Below are 6,681 nucleotides of genomic sequence, written 5' to 3'. Positions count from 1 at the left end.
CCAGCAATATGGCTTAGCTGGGTTTCCAATCAATGAAACAACAATTGCTTCAGCCTCTGTTATTTAAGGGAGGTGCTTGTAGTTCCTGTCTCCCACAGACTGAAACTCGATCTTCATTTTTTTCCTCTTCTTTGTTTTAAAAACAACGTCTGTTTTAAACATTCTGTCATCCTAGGCTGTAGCCTGTGCAGCCCATTCATTCAAATTTTCCCCAGTTGCTGAAAGAATACATATGGATATGGAATGACCCATGCAATCCTATGTAGCAGAGCATACAGTTTCTGCATAACTGCATCTTGCCTTCTCTAAGACAGTGCCAGCTATACTGAATGAGCTGAGAAGATCTTTAACAGTGTGTGAGATGAATTGCAGCATCTTGAAGAAAACTAATTGAATCTTGCAGTATTCTTTTTATTTGTTTTGGTTTGGTTTAGCCTCACTTTGCTGATACCACTGAAATCACAGCATTTAGAACTAGGAATTTAAATACTAAATTAGGGAGTGGCAGAGAATGATGACAACAATAATTAAATAACTGATACATGGGGAGATGATGTAAATGCAACCGATGTAACTGAGTTAGAAGGAAGCAGGATACTTATGCAAGTGTATGGGAAATGCACTCATAAAAGAGACCTGTCCTTTTCTGCAGGACTCCTGTCCTTTCATGTTACCTGACAAGACGATTTAAATCTATGACTTTATAAATGTTATTTATGCAGATAGATGTGTTACATTAGGAAACCTAACAGAAAAAAAAGGGCACTTCGGCACACCTCAGATCACCCCAAATAGTGGTTTGTCATATTGCTGTCAAATCTGAAGTAATCCATTATTTAGTATGTGTATAACTACCTTTTTAGAGATTGTTTGGATTGTAGAAACTTTGTGTCCTAAGGCAACACAAGTGGCCCTGGAAACCTGATATTACATTTCAAACAAACTTTCCCTGATGTAAAGATGTAAGCCAGACAAACTTTGCTGAACACAAGCCTTGTCATTTGTTGTAAGAAAACAACCGAATAGACACAAGAACAAATGATATAGGCAAAAGTATTTCCTTTTTTCTGAACTTCTGCAGTTAGGATTCAAAATTACTCTACCATCCCCTGATCATTGTTACTGAGACAGTTTAAAATGGGTAAGAGAGGAAAAGGTCCATGGTGTAGAAAATGTTTTTATTTTAAACAAAGTATACTAGCTAACAAAAAAAACAAAACCAACCCTTCCCAAACCTTCTAGGCTTAAATGATACATGGTTTTTAGTACATTATTTGTCATGGAAACTTTGCTGAATACATTATGATGAATATTAGAATATTTACCACCATTTACTAACAATTCTTTTCTGTGCTTTAGTAAGATAGTGAAGTCTGATCCCTGTGGAATTACAGTATCTCTTTGCTAAAGCTGCTTTCCTTACGGTCTCAGCCATTATTCTTTAGCCCTGAGTGTGCATACCCTATGTTCTTACACTTTTCTATCCACACCCCTTCTTATTTTATAACTTGTTTTTTAAATTTTATTCCTTTTGTCTTCCAGTCAAACCCTCTGTTCTAATTCTGGTTTGTTTAAGAGTGTCCTATGTTATTCCTGATCTAGAGTTGTTGTGCATAAATAAAATACATTTTAAATTATATTATTCTATGTGGATTTGATTGGAGAAAAATGTCACTGTAGACCATGTAAAATATTATGATAAATAAAATTCAATGTAACGTTTAGATTCTATCTCTCATATACTATTAGCACAGTTTTCCACTACTGGAAAGGCTGAATTGACAAAACCTCGTGCAATAATGGTATATTTGATGTTGAAAACCTCATGATTACACTCAGATATTACATCTGAAGAAGTTATTTCTATTATAATTCATAGCAGAGGAGAGTAACAACATAGTTTCTTCATCCAGTACTCATTATTACTCAGCAATGTTTATAAAGGAATTTTTGCTCACAGTAACTGTAATTTACTGCACAGATTTTCTTTATCAGAAGCTCCCTTTTTGAAATCATACTCAAAAAAGGGAACTCAACTGTACAAAACTGTTATTACAAGTACTCGTATTACTGCTTCAATACATAAGATGAGAATGAAGTTTGAAATTGAACTTATTTTTATAGAACAAAGTCATCTTTGTTAATATGGCCATAAAAGCTTTTATAATTCATGTAGAAAGAATTTTGACCAGAAAATTATTAATAGATTTTAAAAAAATAGGACTAACCACAAAAAGAAAAAAAGGTGCTCATAGATAGAAAAAAAATTACAAAATTTAATCTTTCTTATAATAGAGGAAAACATATATCAGGAATGATAGCTTACTGACAGATTCCTAACTTCGCATTGTATCAAACCATGCAAACTGGTTATGCAACAAAAAGAGAATGTATGCATCCAATTCCTGGGATAAGATTTAAGATAAAATTAAGATAAAGATAAATGTGAAAAAAGGCAACATGAATTCCAACTTTAACTGGAAACAAGTCAAAATAAGTGCGACTCAAATAATGTATAGATCCCAAAACAGTTAGCTCTTATTTTAAAATAATAAAAAAAAAGATATGCAAATTTAAAATATTGTACATAAAAAAAAAATTGGGAATCCTCCAACCTTCAGTTGTTAAAAGGAGTGATCATCACTGATCACTCATTGATAATTGATGATTCCTCATCACATTGATCAAACATTGAAAGAAATAATAACAACAAAAGACATTAGTCTACCTTTTAAATACTTAAAAATTTCTGAATATGGGGACCAAAATCTGACTTAGATGCTGATGAACATCCTGTGGTTAGATTAATTCCTGGCATTAAATCAGTGGATTATTCTCACTGTATGACAGTTTGGCTAAGTTTGGACCTGGCTCCCTATTCCTAAACCAAATACTGAAAATCTTAATGAAGATTGAAACTCCCTCATTTGAAAAGGAAACTGGTAATCTGAAAGCTCTTCAGGTAAAATGGCTATGCTAATTAAGGAGACTTTGCATGTACTCTGAAATTTTAGACAGAGTCTTGTTACTCTAGAAAGCATTATATTTCAAACTATTAATTAATCGTATACTATTCTAATTAAGTATTCAGTCTGATCGCCTAGAACCTGAAAATTCAGTTACCTAGGTCTCTGGGTAAGTAATGGTTTCTTTTGTCAATTTAGCTGTGATGAAGTGTGTTAAAATTCAGAAACTTTTACCTGGAAAAGAAGTTTGTCACTATATTTTCAGTATTACCCAAGTATTCTTGTAAATAAATGGAGCATTTCAAACACTGGAAGAAAGTTGTTTGTGATTTGAAACTGGCATCTTTACCTGGATGAAATTTGACAGTGAGGTAACCATAACTATTTGAGTAACATACAGGGTCATTTCTACAAACTAGAGAGAAGTTTTGAGTGAAGCTTAACATCAGAATTAAACATCTGTAATGTAAATGGCCTCAGGAAAAGCAAATTAATCTTAACTAAGCAATATGAAGCCAGTATTGTCAGTAATTATGATTTTAAACCAAACCACCTCCCAAAGCATCATTCTCTCATTCCTTTTTCTTCAATGAGATAGGAACAGATAAAGCCTAAAGGATTTTAGCAAGAAGATAAATATAAACTAATAAAGTCTGAAATAACATTTGAGCTCTTTTTTGCAGCTTGTTTTGTTGAGCATCTGGTCTCAGCTACTGTTACATTGTTAGTGAACAGTGACAGAAGGAAATTCAAAGCACTGACTTAAACAATAGCTAGTTTGGCAATTTTATTTGTGTCTGTCTGTATTCAAAGAACAAGAGAGCCTTCACTTCATGAACTAATGAGACACGAGAGAGACTGGGCAAGAGTCAGTAGCATTTGTAATGCTTTTGCAATAACAAACTTAGAGTTCTCCTGTGCTTTCTTCCTAGGAACCTGTGTTCTTTCTGGGAACACTCATGGGAATAAAAAGCTAAGAGCAGGAATCTGTTTTCTGAAAGTATTAACCTCTATGGGGTTTGATTTTAACCCTCAAATAAAGATAGGCAGAGAAGAGCTTCCTGGCAAAAGGGTGAAAGACTTTTCAGATAACAAAATATTTGTAATCAATTATGAAACTGTATAAAGACCATTTGCTCCTAGGTTGTTTGATGTGTAAAAACACAAAACCCTTTCAAATAAAGCATTTGGTCGAGTAATGGGGGGCTATTAAGATAATATGCATAGCAAAGATTTCTTAGCAAGAAATACGTAACACTCAACTGTAGAAGAAAAAAAATGGAAAACAAGTAATTCAGCTTGAAACCAACTGTTTAAAAATTATGATTTTTATGGAAGTCCCAATTAATGAAGTTTAAACGGAAAAATTATAGCCTCTACCTTTGAGCCCATCTGGACTACAGAGCAAAATTCTTTTGTAAGTGTAAGAAATTATACACAGAAAAGACCTAATGCAATTTACTTGCTTAACTTTGCTTCAAAGAAAAGCAAAGTATATCCTTTTTCTCCTCTTCTTATGCAAGAGATAGCTGTCTGGATTCAATCTCCTCTGTTTAACATTAGGATATGCAAGAATATTGATGCAAACTCCCTACTTTCGTTTTGACCTGATTAGACATGACAGCGGTTTCAATCTCAAAGCCATACAGCAGCATTAATACCTAGTGACATCCAAGCTGATGAGTCCTTCTGAAAGGAGGTGATCTTTTGCCTCCTGCTGGTTAGCGTAAGTTTATTGATCTAACAAATGAGAAAAAGGTCCTTAACCTCTGGAGCTTATATCCATGATTTCAGTTTTAAAGAAAAGTGTGCTCTGCCTACCTGATTAAAACCAAAATCGAAGTGCCTCAACATTTCTCTATTTCAACCTGTGCAGTGTAGGAAGAACAGTGAGAAAATGAATAAGGAACCTTACTACATCCTGTAGCTCAGTGATACCTCTGAAAAGCAGGGAGTCTGATCTTTGTCTTCCCATTGCGTAATTCATATACTTTCCACCAAAATATCACAGTACAAAATACCTCCCTTTAGGAACATGACTTGAGAGCACTGCAAGCTCCTTCGACCTCTGGTCTAACCTGGATCTGGTCAGCTCCCTACCATGACAGTTAAGCCACATTTTGAGTTGTCACTTCTGAAGTCAGGAATAAATGCACTCTGAGACATTCTCCTTACCTTATCTCTGCTCCAATAGCATTAGAGAATTTCAGTGATCACTCTTTGATATCCACACAAGCTTCAGGTCTATATGGGGTACAGTTTGAGTTTTACTGATTCCAGACAGCTGGGCAATTTCTTGTTCTGGGCCCAGGCAGTATGATTACATCCTTGCAACTGCAGAGCAAGAGCTGTCACTCCACTGTGAATTGTATCCAGACTGAGTGTTATCCACTCTATAAAATACAAAAGCTCTTCCCTTTGATTTTTTTTCACTGCATGTAAAATCAAGATATTATGAGATAATCCCAAACCAGTCAAAACCTCAAAATTATACCTTGACTTTAATTACACATTTTTATTTTAATTGGCATTGGTGTTTTGACCTTTAACAAAACCACCTTATCAGGATACCTGATGATTAAAAGATGTCACAACTGGTTTGAGTTAATTTTAAAATTAGACTTGTAGTTTAGAATTAGAAGGGAGGAGTTAAAGTCAGTGATTTAGGAATAAATAGATGAAGAATTTATGCCAACTGCTTTTATACATGAAGCGGAATGGATATGCCAGAGATGCAATGGAATTGAGCAGTACACAGTTACTTCAATAAAAATAATATGATGACAGTATATTTTATTAGGTAAGTTAAATACATACTAGTCAAGTTTTGGCTTGGGAACTGCTATGTTGGAACCATGTACAGATTTTTTTCAGATTACTCCAAGACTAAATATGTTTTTTTGGTTTCTTATATACCTTAAGGGTACTTTTTGAACCATTTGGCATGAGGTAAGAATTAAAAAAGAAAAAGCATAAAAGTTGAAATATAGAGAATGGCATCAAAGAAAAAAGTTATTAAAATAGCATTCCTTGTGTTTGGTTTTCTAGAACAGCACAACTCTGAGCCACTCAAATCAATTTATCAATTGAATTTAAGATATTATAAAGGGCATTTTTTTCTACACTTTTGTAGTGGCTTGATCTTGGCTGGACGCTGGATGCCCACTAAAGCCACTCTATAACTTCCCAGTACTCAGCTACACAGGGTAGAGAAATACAAAAAAACTGTAATTAACATTACAGTAACATTGCAGTAACAGACAAAAGAGACTGGTACAAATGAATTTAATTTATTACAAGTCAAATCAGAGTAGGATATTGAGAATGCAAACCAGATTTTAAAAGCACCTTCCCCCCATCCCTCTCATCCCTCCCTTTTTCCCAGGCTGAACTTCGCTCCCAGTTCCTCTACCTCCTTCCCTCCAATGCTGAAGGTGAAAGAGGAATGGGGGTTGTGGTCTATTTGTCATTCGTCTTTGACACTGCTTCCTCCTAGCCCTATTCCCCTGCTTCAATGTGGTTAGGGCTAGGCAAAGGGTTAGGCTTAGGCTTAGGTTTAGAGTTGGGGTTAGGGTTGAGTGAGTGCAAGAGTCTAGAGCTTGAAAATGCACGCCAAGAGGATCATGGCAAGGCCACAACATTGCTGCCTCTACACCTTTCGAATCAGGGTTAGGGTTAGGGTTAGGGTTAACGTTAGTCTTAGGCTTAGGCTTAG

Source organism: Pipra filicauda, unplaced genomic scaffold, assembly GCF_003945595.2.
Source record: "Pipra filicauda isolate LSUMZ 115617 unplaced genomic scaffold, ASM394559v2 scaffold79_size2787110_pilon, whole genome shotgun sequence".
Classification (NCBI taxonomy): domain Eukaryota; kingdom Metazoa; phylum Chordata; class Aves; order Passeriformes; family Pipridae; genus Pipra; species Pipra filicauda.
Note: the sequence above shows the minus strand (reverse complement) of the source record.